Here is a 12583-nt window from a genome sequence, read left to right as displayed (position 1 = left end):
CGGTTCGTTGCTCCAGCCTTTCCGTTCACCTTCACACTCCTGGGCCAGACTATACTTAATCATAGGACCTACTGAAGAGATAAGTCTTCAGTAAAGACTTAAAGGTTGAGACTGAGTCTGCGTCTCTCACATGGGTAGGCAGACCATTCCATAAAAATGGAGCTCTATAGGAGAAAGCCCTACCTCCAGCCGTTTGCTTAGAAATTCTAGGGACAATTAGGAGTCCTGCGTCTTGTGACCGTAGCGTACGTGTAGGTATGTAAGGCAGGACCAAATCGGAAAGATAGGTAGGAGCAAGCCCATGTAATGCTTTGTAGGTTAGCAGTAAAACCTTGAAATCAGCCCTTGCCTTAACAGGAAGCCAGTGTAGGGAGGCTAGCACTGGAGTAATATGATAAAATGTTTTGGTTCTAGTCAGGATTCTAGCAGCCGTATTTAGCACTAACTGAAGTTTGTTTAGTGCTTTATCCGGGTAGCCGGAAAGTAGAGCATTGCAGTAGTCCAGCCTAGAAGTAACAAAAGCATGGATTAATTTTTCTGCGTCCTTTTTGGACAGAAAGTTAATGATTTTTGCAATGTTACGTAGATGGAAAAAAGCTGTCCTTGAAACAGTCTTGATATGTTCTTCAAAAGAGAGATCAGGGTCCAGAGTAACGCCGAGGTCCTTCACAGTTTTATTTGAGACGACTGTACAACCATCCAGATTAATTGTCAGATTCAACAGAAGATCTCTTTGTTTCTTGGGACCTAGAACAAGCATCTCTGTTTTGTCCGAGTTTAAAAGTAGAAAGTTTGCAGCCATCCACTTCCTTATGTCTGAAACACATATTACATATGTACATATAGCTTCACTTGTTATTTTATTGCTGCTGTTTAAATATTTGTTACTTTTATTTTCTATTTTAAATTTTTTACTCAACACTTATTTTTAATTTTATTCTTAATTTCTTAAAGCATTGTTGGTTAAAACCTCTTGAGACTCTCATCCCGTTAGCGGGATCATTTTCCAGCGAAAAACTCCTAGCGACATTAGCATAACGAAATTCAATATATATATTTTTTCAAATATAGGACTGCCTCATATCGTTTTATAGATACACCTCTCTTGAATCGACCCTCGTTGTCCGATTTCAAAAAGGTTTTACAGGAAAAGCACAATATTAGATTATGTTAGAGGAGTACATGGTAAAAGTAGCATCATATGAATTTTCCGATCAAGCACATGCATCACATATAACCAAAAAAAAGCTAAATGCAGCACTAACCTTTTACAAACTTCATCAGATGACACACCTAGGACATCATGTTACACACAGCATGCAATCTTTTGTTCAATAAAGGTCATATTTCTATATAAAAACAGCATTTTACATCGGCACCTGACGTTGACTAACTATTTTCCCATAAAATGCGTCCCGGGAAACAGTGCTACAATTTTATAAATTACTATTCGAAAACGATTTTTTTTTTTATATTGTCAATCTAAGATTTATAGATGAATATCTCTTGAAAACACCCGTCATAACAGATTTTAAATTAACTTTACAGGGTAATCACACTTTGAGATAAAAGGGGATGCGATACTCAGAAAATGAGCTAGAAAGCCTAGCTCGTCGCCATCTTGGAACAATCGCACATCACATCTGATCTTGTATAATATTGCCAATAATCCCTCACCTTTAGTTGTCTTCATCAGAAAGCACTTCCAGGAATCCCAGGTCCACGACAAATGTATTTTCGGTCGAAAAAGTCCATCCTTTATGTTCCATTAGCTTGCTGTTGTTAGCGCGTCCTAAGGCTGTAACCAAATGTTGATCCGTGCGCGGCACTTGGCTAACGAAAAATGACTATTTTCCCTCCGTTAGGTTCGTTCAAACATGTCAAACGTTGTATAACATTAATCTTCAGGGCCTGTTTCAACAAGAGAGCCAATAAGATTCGAGTGGGACGATTTCATTGTTTTTCAAAACGTTTCCAAAGGTGGGGGCAGACACGGCCGCCGACGTCACAATGCTGATGGCCCTCCTACTGTGACCAATTGCCACATCGTCTCCTACACTGAGTTTCGACTGTAGAAGCCTCAAAACACTTTGTAAAGACTGGGGACATCTAGTGGATGCACTGGAAAGTGCTCAATTATCATTTTTTCACGTTGTGAATTACAGGGAAGGCTGTGAAGTCGAGTCCACAATTCAGAATCCCACTTCCTGGTTCAATCGGTCTCGGGGTTTTGACTGCCATACGAGTTCTGTTATACTCACAGACACCATTCAAACAGTTTTAGAAACTTTAGGGTGTTTTCTATCCATATAAAATAAGTATATGCATGTCCTAGCTTCTGAGTTTGATTAGTAGGCCGTTGAAAATGGGAACGAATTTTTTCCAAAATGCGCTGTGGCGCACCCAGTGGTAGGATATACGCAAGAGGTTAAGGGCTTGTAAGTAAGCATTTCACTCTAAGGTCTACACATGTTGTATTGGGCGCATGTGACAAATACAATTTTATTTTATTTTATTTGATGAGTCCAAATTTGAGATTTTTGGTTCCAAACGCCATGTCTTTGTGAGACACAGAGTAGGTGAAAGGTTTATCTCCACATGTATGGTTCCCAGTGTGAAGCATGGAAGAGGAGGTGTGATGGTGTGGAGGTGCTTTGCAGGTGACACTGTCTGTGATTTATTTAGAATTCAAGGCACACAACCAGCATGGCGCAAAGCGATACGCCATCCCATCTGGTTTGCGCTTAGTGGGACTATCATTTGTTTTTCAGCAGGACAATGACCCAACACACCTCCAGGCTGTGTAAGGGATATTTGGCAAAGAAGGAGAGTGATGGAATGCTGCATCAGATGACCTGGCCTCCACAATCACCCAAACTCAACCCAATTGATTTGTTTTGGGATGAGTTGGACCACAGAGTGAAGGAAAAGCAGCCAACAAGTGATCAGTATATGTGGGAACTCCTTCAAGACTGTTGGAAAAGCATTCTTCTTGAAGCTGGTTGAGAGAATGCCAAGAGTGTGCAAAGCTGTCATCAAGGCAAAGGGTGGCTACTTTGAAGAATCTCAAATATAAAATATATTTAGATTTTTTGTAACGCTTGTTTGGTTACCGCATTATTTCATAGTTTTGATGTCTTCAGAATTATTCTACAATATAGAAAATAGTAAAAATAAAGAAAAACCCTTGAATAAGTAGGTGTGTCCAAACTTTTGACCGCTACTGTATATACCGGTATACATCATTTTAATAGCAGAACACTGTATCGACCATTATCCCTCTGAAGGGAATGAATTAGGCTATTTCAGAACATTTGAATACTAAGCAACCTGCCTGCACATAGTTTGAAGTACAATACCCACATGGCTACGGTAGTAGGTCAAAGCTGTTTATTGGAAAACCCTGGTAGAGCATGGGTGGAATAGGCATGTGAATGTCTTTTCTTTTTCGGGTTCAGGCCAATGCCTACTTTTCACTTAAAATGTAGTCTTTTGTTTTTAATTTCCATGGTTTTTATACCGAAAGGTGATTATTCAACATTATTATACTACATTATAATACAGCATAAAACAGCAATAAAAGTTAAGTAACAGTAAACATTAATGACAAATGGCTACAGAAACAATGTAGTTGTTATCTTAAAACAACCAAGAAAGCTCCTCAAATACACAAATAATCAACATGTACCCATTAACTATTTACATGAAAATGTATCTTAAAGTTTACTGAAGAAAGGCCTAGTACTACATTGCCTGTAAACAAAAGTGAGTTTTAACACTAAATATAACATTTACAACCAAATGTACATTCACCAGATATAGTCAACTTTGTAAAAACAATTCAGGGATGGCCACAGTTGCTCTTGACAAGCTACAGGTTTATGCAGGATTTTTTGTTCATGCCCAGGTCTACCACACCTGATTCTACTATTCATGGTCTCTGTGAACAGCTGAGTAGTAAAAGCAGGTGTGGTAGCACTAGGCTTGAATAAAAAAATAAAAATTATATATAAAACTATATATATAATTTGGATTATATTAATAATGAGAAGGCAGGAGAAGGAGCGTTTGCCGGAGCTGGAACATATCCTATATGTTTGAAACAGCGATGTTGTCTGTCGAGTCTGGTAAATTGTCTGATGCTAGCATGCATTTGCACCAGTGTTGCCAATGTGACAGGTTAAAGGAAATACTCATAGCCTGTTATACATTAAAAAGTATTAGTAAGTTCATAGTATGTGAGGATCTTAAAACATCTAAGGTTAAAAAGATCATGCATTCTGGATTAGTTGATAGAGATGGATAACATTCATATAATTGTGTTAAGTTAAAATCCATCAAGTGTACAAAGGGTAAGAATTGTAAAAGGAATGTGTAAACGTTATATTGATTACTTTATTTTGTGGTGCCTAATTGAAGGGGAAAAGTGTTAATCTGTGATCTACTAAATGCTCTTTAATCCATGAGCCTGAGATTGATTGCTCTGGTCTCCACCCAAGTTCGCAGGGAAATCGCGGTCTTTTCCTCATTACAGTAATAGTTCTCATTGAGGAAACAATACCGTATCACTCTTGTGATTATTTCTCCCCTTTTTCAGGGGCGTAACATTTTTGGAGGCTCCGCTGAGATTGCTGCTCAGATGTCCAGTTTCCACATCCTGGTCGCTAAATTCCGAGCCAGCTAAATCCTCACATAACTCAGGCAGGCTGCAGTGAGGAAAGTGTTGCTGTTCGAGGAGAGCTGGAAGTTGGTGGTTAAGTACGTGTCAGCTGAGGCCATTGATCGACCATCAGAGACAGTAAGGACCATCTAATTCAGAGTCAACTCCTGCACAGTAAAAGTTCCTCCTGTTCTGTCAACATGACGACCGCCTTGGAAGAACTACAGGAAGAGGTAGTAGGAGAATTGCACACCTTGACTAAAGACAAGTTACTAGAGATATGTGATTACCTTGACATCTCAGGTGAACAGAGAAGAGATGTTCAAGACAAATCCCGCATATCATTGATGACTCACATTATGATGTTCCTTGAAAGAGAGGAAGCTGCAGAGTTAGAAGATGGCGGCATGTCGGAATTGTTGCTACTTAAAGACAAAATGACAGAGATGATCAGTGGCATAGATAACAAAACAGGGCAAACTGACCATGATATTGAAACAGCCGGAACACATCCCAGAATAGAGGAACTGAGAACTGCAACCCCACAACAAGGGGTGGGAACTGAGCAGATTACTGCAGCCAAAGCCAGTGATTCTCTGCGTCAGCCCCAACCCCATGCTAATCTTCAGGTGAGCGTGCCGCTCTCACCCAGTGCACAGCCCAGCTCATACTGGCGCAAAGAGTTTAAAATTTCTGGTCAGATAGGTGAACCGGGCCAGAAAGATAAACTGATTTTTTCCAGCCTTGCCCATCAGATCGAGAATGGACTTAACAGAGGCTATCCTGAGGTAGAAATAGTAGACGCAGTAGTCAGGGCTATTTCTCCAGGCTCACAGCTACGCAGCTACTTGGAAGGTAAACCCCAGCTAACTCTTCCCACACTTAGATGTATCCTGCATTCCCACTTCCAAGAGAAGAGTGCAACAGAGCTTTACAAACAGCTAGCTTCAGAAGCACAGCATAGCAAGGAGACCCCTCAAAGCTTCCTGATGCGCGTCTTAGATTTGAGGCAGAAAGTACTGTTTGCATCCCAGGAGTCAGAATCAGGGCTTAAGTATGACCCTACTCTAGTCCAGCGCATGTGTTTACACACAGTCCTTACAGGTCTCCAGAGTGACAGTATCAGGATAGACATGCAGCCTCTCCTGCTAGATAGCGAAACATCAGATGAGGTTTTGCTAGAGAAGCTTAACATTGCTTGTGCTAATGAGATAGAAAGACGAAACAAAAGGCGGTTTAATTCCCCACAGCCTGCTACAATGGTAAGTGTAGTACAGTTAGAAGATACGCCATCTGCAAAGTGTCCTGTGAAGGAAGCCAAAGCTAAGATACCCGCAGAACTGTTAACAGAGTTAGCTGAACTTAAGACAGGTGTAGCTTCTCTAAAAGGTCTCAGTGCAGAGATTGCTCAGATTAAGGAGACATTACAGCAGCCTATGTTTCAGTCACCGCCTTGTGTCTATGCCCCACCTCCAGTTAGGAGGCCAGATAGGGACCCCCAGCCACCTGTTTCCCATCAGCAGTATTACAGCAACTACAGTCAGCCCCAAGCACCTGACCCTGCTCAGCATCAATATGCACCTAACCTGTGTACCAACCGCTCTGCTCAAGCTCCAAGGAGGTGTTTTGTCTGCCAGCAGGCCAGAACAGATTCACGCTGCACACACTGCTTCCGATGTGGGAGTGGAGAGCATTTTCAAGCTGGATGTAAAATCCGGGGGAGTCAGACCATCAAGAGAGGCCCCTTTAAACGGGGAAGGGTTACCGCTGAGGGACGAGTGTTAACCGTAGCTACCAAAACGTCCCAGAAATGTGCAAATTGTGCCAGAGAAGATTCATTTGAGAACCTGAAAAAATGTTCATCGTGTAAAGAGACACTGTACTGTTCCAAAGTATGTCAAAACCAACATTGGACTAAACATAAGGAAAAATGCACTCACCTGAAAATTGACTCTACCAGTGAAAGGTTTTCCTGCACAGAGGAAAATGCCCACTCTTTACCATCCCTAGCTCAAGGTTGCCACCCCCGTAGAGTCACCTCGCTAGTCGGCAGACAGTGCCTTATTGAGTGTCACCTGAATCGCCACCACCTCCAAGCTCTATGGGACACAGGCTCTCAGGTATCGGTCATTGATGAACGATGGAAAGAGGAATCTCTCCCAAACGCAAGGCTGAGAGATGTTTCAGAAATCCTGGACTCACCTGATGATCTAAGGTTGACTGCAGCAAATGGGACTGAAATGCCGTACCTGGGATGGATTGAAACAACCTTTCGGCTAGCCTCTGAAACTGACCAAACAAAGGAACTGATCATCCCAGTGCTGGTAATGAAAGGCTGTCACCTATCTCATCCCATCATAGGTTTCAATGTTATCGAGCACATCCTGACAATGACTGAAAAGACTAAACAATACAGTACAGTAAAAACAGCTTTCCCAAGCCTCAAAAGAAACAAGGTGAGAGCTTTTATACAGGCTGTTAGCGCAGAACAGACAGATGAATACGCAGTGAAAACCAAGAAAGAGAAGGTTGCTGTACCAAAACACAGTAGCATTCAGATTGAGTGCCGTGTAGCTTCCCAGCCTTTCAAAGAGGACATGACAATGCTTTTCCAGCCAGACCTGAACCCGCAGTGGCCAGACGACCTTGAGTTCTTTGACACACTAGTCAGAGTCAGGAAAGGTGTTTTTCCAGTTGTCATGCTTGATGTCTCTAACCCCACTGACCACGACATTGCCCTGCTAGGACGCACAATAATCGGTACAGTACAAACCATTATGACTGTGTTACCTGCCCAAGTCTTTGAAAAAACTGTCACCCCAGCCACAGTGAATCACACCAGCGTTCGAACCCCATGTACTGCTACTGAACAGTGGGATCCACCAGTAGGTTTAAATCACCTCACCGAAGAGCAGAGAGAAGTTGTTAGGCAAATGCTTAGAGAAGAGTGTCACTCCTTCTCCAGATCAGACAATGACATTGGCTGTATTGAACGATTGAAAATGACTATTTCTCTAAAGGACTCTGAACCAGTCAAGCGCACATACATGTCAGTGCCCAGGCCACTGTATCAGGAGATGAAGGGTTACCTTTATGACCTCATAGCCCAGGGCTGGGTTAGGAAGTCAAACTCTTCATATTCTTCACCTGTCGTGTGCGTTCGGAAGAAGGACGGGACCCTCCGGTTGTGTATAGATTACAGAGACCTGAACAGAAAGACACATCCCGACCGCCAGCCTATCCCTCGGGTCCAAGACATCATGGACAGTTTAGGTGGTAATTCCTGGTTCTCCCTCTTAGACCAGGGAAAAGCGTATCACCAGGGGTTCATCTCTGAAGAAAGCAGACCACTGACAGCATTTGTGACCCCATGGGGACTCTATGAGTGGATACGTATGCCATTCGGCCTCATGAACGCTCCTGCAGCTTTTCAGCGGTGTATGGAGGAGTGTTTGGAAGGGCTCCGGGATAACATCTGCATTCCTTATCTGGACGACACGCTAGTTTTCAGTAAAACATTCGACAGCCATGTGAATGATGTGCGAAAAGTTTTGCAGCGTCTCAGAGAGTATGGCATTAAACTCAAACCAAGCAAGTGTGATCTCTTTAAACCCCAGGTCCGTTATTTGGGCAGAATAGTGTCTGCAGAGGGCAGCCAAGTTGACCCAGACGATTTTGAAGCAGTAAGAGCATTGAAAGAAATCAGACCAGAGACTGTGGGCCAGCTCAGAAAAATGCTTGGTTTGCTCACTTACTACAGACAGTACATCAAAGACTTTTCTAGGAGGGCCAGCTGCCTGTATGACCTCCTGAAAGCAGATTCAGAGAAATTACCTCACCACCCACGGAAAACAAAAACAAAGAAAGCAAGTCATGTGGTGCCCTCAAACAAGCCAATCCTGTGGACTGACCAGCATCAACAGACACTTGAACAGCTGATTGAGTGTTTGCTTCACCCACCAGTCTTAGGTTTCCCTGATTTCACTCAGCCATTTGTTGTACACACTGATGTGTCACACCAAGGCTTGGGAGCAGTTCTGTATCAAAAGCAAGATGCGAAGCTTAGGGTCATTGCTTATGGCTCTCGAACCTTAACAGCCGCTGAGAAGAACAATCACTACCACTCGGGCAAGCTAGAATTTCTAGCTCTGAAATGGGCAATCACTGATAAGTTCCGTGATTATTTGTACTATGCTCCGACCTTCACTGTATACAGCGATAACAACCGGCTCAGCTACATTCTGTCTACTGCAAAACTGAACGCAACCACTTCCAGGTGGGTTGCAGAATTGGCTGATTTCCACTTTACAATAAAGTACAGGCCAGGCAGAGAGAACGGCGATGCCGATGCTTTGTCAAGGATGCCACTGGATGTAGAGTCACTGATGGAAGAATGTTCTGAGGAGCTTCCACCAGACACCATTGCCGCCACGATACAAGCAGTTGAGGTACAGAAAGAGGCTGTTGTACCTTGGTCACTTTCAGCTGCATCTATGTCAGTATCAGTTGAAGGTGAGACAACCACTGCAACAATCAGCTCGATCCCAAAAGATGGGATAAGAGAAGCACAAGAATCTGATCCGGTCATCCATCCTGTGCTCAATTTCAAACTGTCTGGTTCCAAACCGCCAGTTAAAGAGCAAAAGGAATGCAGTCCAAAGACAAAATGCCTATTCAGGGAATGGGACAAATTGACAATAGACAGTGATGGCATTCTGTACAGAATTACTACAGCCCGCAAGCAGTTAGTTCTACCAGAGCAGTACAAAGGTAAGGTGATGGAAGAGTTGCACAATAACATGGGACACCAAGGTACTGACCGCACTGTATCACTAGTACGTGACCGCTTCTTCTGGCCATATATGCAATCTGACATCAAGCACTATGTGACTAAAACTTGTTGCTGTGTCAAGCAGAAAAAGCCAGCCCATGAAACAAGAGCTCCTCTGACGAACATTGTGACAACACAGCCATTTGAACTGGTATGTATAGACTTCCTTCATCTCGACAGATGCAAAGGGGGATATGAGTACATCCTTGTGATTGTTGATCATTTTACACGTTTCACTCAAGCCTACGCCACCACATCAAAGTCAGGTAAAACTGCTGCAAATCTCATCTTCAATGACTTTGCCCTGAAGTTCGGGTTCCCGTCCCGCATCCACCATGACCAAGGGGGAGAATTTGAAAATCAGTTGTTCCATCAGTTAAAGAAACTCAGTGGCATGGCGGGGTCCAGAACAACACCTTATCACCCGATGGGGAACGGTCAACTGGAACGCATGAACAGAACAGTGTTGCAAATGTTAAAGACACTAACTGAGACACAAAAGTCAAACTGGAAGGAGTCTCTGAACAAACTGGTTTATGCCTATTACTGCACCCGTTGCGAAGTGACTGGCTATTTACCATTTTATCTTCTGTTTGGGAGATCACCCATGCTTCCAGTTGATATGCTCTTTGGATTGTGCACAGAGACAGGTTCCAGTAACCAGCGAGACTACGTGGAGAACTGGAAACGAGGGATGGAAGAAGCATACGCCATTGCAAATGAAAATGCTCAGAAAGCCGCTGAAAGAAGTAAGAAGTACTATGACACTAAAGTTAGGAGTTCAGTGCTACAGCCTGGCGAGCGAGTTCTGATTAAAAACCTGACACCAAGAGGAGGACCAGGAAAACTCCGTAACTATTGGGAAGATACAATTCACACAGTAGTGAGACAAATGGGTTCAGACCTGCCGATTTATGAATTGAGACCAGAAAAGGGTAGGGGACGCTCCAGGGTCCTGCACAGAAACCTGCTCATGTCCTGTGACCACTTACCTTTTGAGACACAACCAGAAATGACCAAAGATGACAAAAGTCAGAAAAAAAGAGACATCAGCCTGAATCAGAGCCTCTAGATTCTGATGACGACAGCGGGGATGAATATGACCTCCATCATGAGCCGCTACAGGTTCCCACATCTCCTACAGTACCTGAGGAGAGGGATGCTGAACCAGTGAGAGAGTGGGAACACAGGCCCCCGCCAGTGAAACAGACAGTTGCACTGCCAGTCCCTGATACGCTACCAGCACAGCCTCTTGTTGAAAAGCGGCTGGAGGAGACAACAACAGTTAAAGACCTGCCTGCTGAGGAGATGAACTTGCCTGCTGAAAATTTGCCTGATGATCCTGACGAACCAGCCTACCAGCTGCCACAAAGAGAGAGACACCCTCCAAGACGTATCACCTATGATCATCTTGGTATCCCTTCCTGCTACAGTATCCAGCCACAACCACAGTTGTTCCCTGTCTACTCTGCACCAGGACTGGTTCCATGGCTGCCATCACTACAGCAATGTTACTTTCAGCCACCTTACATGTATGGGCTTCAGCAAACATGATGCTACAGAGTTGACATGTTTGACCATGGACTACTGACTGATTTCACAGACTGTCACAAGAGACAATTTGCAGACTATGCATATAGACCATTAAAAGTGATGGACTGTTAATCAATAGTATGAGAAAAGACTGCTTATGGACTGTTTATACAGCTGGTCAACAGATATGGACTGTGGAAATAACTTGTTAGTTATATTTGAACTGTGACCCTTGACCTCTGCTCAAGTACTACCTTACAGAAGAGGATTTCCTAGGTCCAGTGCATACAGACTGTTGAAGAAGACAATGTTGGTAATGTTGGGACAACATTTATTTTGTCGGGGAGAGTGTGACAGGTTAAAGGAAATACTCATAGCCTGTTATACATTAAAAAGTATTAGTAAGTTCATAGTATGTGAGGATCTTAAAACATCTAAGGTTAAAAAGATCATGCATTCTGGATTAGTTGATAGAGATGGATAACATTCATATAATTGTGTTAAGTTAAAATCCATCAAGTGTACAAAGGGTAAGAATTGTAAAAGGAATGTGTAAACGTTATATTGATTACTTTATTTTGTGGTGCCTAATTGAAGGGGAAAAATGTTAATCTGTGATCTACTAAATGCTCTTTAATCCATGAGCCTGAGATCGATTGCTCTGGTCTCCACCCAAGTTCGCAGGGAAATCGCGGTCTTTTCCTCATTACAGTAAAAGTTCTCATTGAGGAAACAATACCGTATCACTCTCGTGATTATTTCTCCCCTTTTTCAGGGGCGTAACACCAACTTAGCAACTTTGACGCTATGTTTAGCGAGTATTCAGACCCCTCTAGTGACACATTTTCAAAAAAGCGACTAGCAACAATCTATCAACTTTTTCTGGTGTTATTGGAGTCTTTTGGAGACTCTGATGTGAAAGCAAGTATCGTTTTTACTCTTCTCAACGAGTAGCGGGTGCTACCGTGGACCCCACCCCTGTCCCAAAGCACTCACAGGCGGCCCAGTCCTCGCGCAGCAGTCCTTCCCAGCTGCAGTCAGAGCAGGAGATATTCACCCCTCCGCGTCCAGACTGAAAATGAATCGCACATGCGGGAAGCCGCCGCTGGCTGATCCCGCCCTGGCTTACATTTTTTTAAAACAATTAACCTGAATTAGAGCCAGACTAGTTACCATCATTTTCAAACATTGCCATTGACAGTTTTTTCTATTGTCTCTTTTTGGTCCATTTAGATTGTTAATGTAGATTGTATAGAATTTTTTTTTTTTTATGTAATGGTTAAAAATGTTAATGTTTTACTGTGACTTGTTGTAGGCTCCTAAGTGGACCATAAGGTTAAAAACCAAACCAACTTAAAATAAAAAAATAAAAAAAATCTAATAAAAAAACTAACTAACTCCGCCAAAGTGTCTCTTTTGGGTCACTTTTGCCGGTCCCAAGCCCGGTTAAAGGAGGAGGGTTGGAATTGTGACATTAAAAAAAACAAGAATTGACAGTAGTTCTAAACATATTTAGGGTGTTTTTTACAAAATTTTTGTCCCTCCCACGACGTTATTCC

Source organism: Salmo trutta, chromosome 10, assembly GCF_901001165.1.
Source record: "Salmo trutta chromosome 10, fSalTru1.1, whole genome shotgun sequence".
Taxonomy (NCBI): Eukaryota; Metazoa; Chordata; class Actinopteri; order Salmoniformes; family Salmonidae; genus Salmo; species Salmo trutta.
Note: the sequence above shows the minus strand (reverse complement) of the source record.